This window comes from Bactrocera latifrons, unplaced genomic scaffold (assembly GCF_001853355.1).
Source record: "Bactrocera latifrons isolate USDA-ARS-PBARC rearing strain unplaced genomic scaffold, ASM185335v1 scaffold_186, whole genome shotgun sequence".
NCBI lineage: Eukaryota > Metazoa > Arthropoda > Insecta > Diptera > Tephritidae > Bactrocera > Bactrocera latifrons.
The window spans coordinates 540,773-541,865 of NW_017535363.1; the positions used below are offsets into that span (position 1 = coordinate 540,773).

General features: G+C 41.3%; 1 protein-coding gene across 1 annotated transcript in view; it reads right to left on the reverse strand.

Annotated features, from left to right (window-relative positions):
• Positions 1-752, reverse strand: part of LOC108967390 — a 34,128-nt gene extending 33,376 nt beyond the window's left edge. The window contains exon 1 of the mRNA XM_018930767.1: positions 666-752. The gene's annotated coding sequence lies outside the window, so the exon portion shown is untranslated. The remainder of the gene's footprint in view (positions 1-665) is intronic.
• Between the last annotated feature and the right edge of the window lie 341 nt (positions 753-1,093).

A 1,093-nucleotide genomic window follows, 5' to 3' on the forward strand; every position in this document is an offset into this window, starting at 1 on the left:
GGTAAAAAACAGAATTTTTTCAATAATTTTTTGTAAAATATTTTATTTTTTTCCTAGTTTTATTTGTGTTTTTGTCTTGCCAAAGCGCTAGCTTTGTTTCTATAAAAACACCGTTAAAGTTGTTACGCCTCACTGCATTTGAGTTGCTGGCCAAGTCAGACCCCAATTTCGCTTTATAATATTTTTTACTTCTKCAACGCGCTTATGCAAAACCGCCATCGATTAGCGTGAAAATGTAACGAAACGAAAGCCGCCCGGATATCGCCAGACAAACACGCACCAACACACGCCAGTATCTGTAGGCGCATATGAGGCAGACAGCCGAAAAGTATGCAAGGCTTGAAAATTTCACTGAATTACACTACTTGCTGCTTTTCACCGTTAATTTTCCGCAATGCACATAGCAACTTTTGCACTTTGGCCGTTCAATTCATCATGTGAGCACTTTAACTTGGCACAACGCCTAAAAGTAGGCACTCGTTTTAATCAATACACAGCTACACCAACGCAGGCGTGTTTTCTGCATAATTTTGCAASAAATAAACGCCGTGAAAACGCCTTTTTCAATAAACAAACAAAAACTAACCGCACAGCACTGCACTTGGAGAGGTATATTTCGGAAGAAAATTATAATTAAAAACTACACAAGATTTTGAAAAGTATACCTCAATAAAAAAAATAAAGCCAGTATCGGTGTATCGCAATTTGCCCCAAAGCGCTCACGAAACGTCCATTTTCAGCTGAAACCCGTGCGCGAATGTGCGCCGAGACGATGGCACACGGAGTGCCTAAGAGTGTTTTTCGGCGCATAGCGGAGAAGTGCCAAAAACAACAATGATGATGAGGATGAAAACAACAAAGCTACAGGCAACAGCAGCAACTTCGCGAGCGCCCAAGCAATGCGCARCGCCAAGTGCTTTCGCTTGCGAGAGCAGCGCTCAGCACACAAACGTTTTGCATATGTATATTGKACATGCGTGTATGTGTGTGTGCGTTTGTGGGTATATGCGCACTTGTAAGGACATCAATGACAGCAAAAACAAGCAATAATAGAGCAGCTAGCAAAAGAACATTGAATTATTCAATGTCAGTC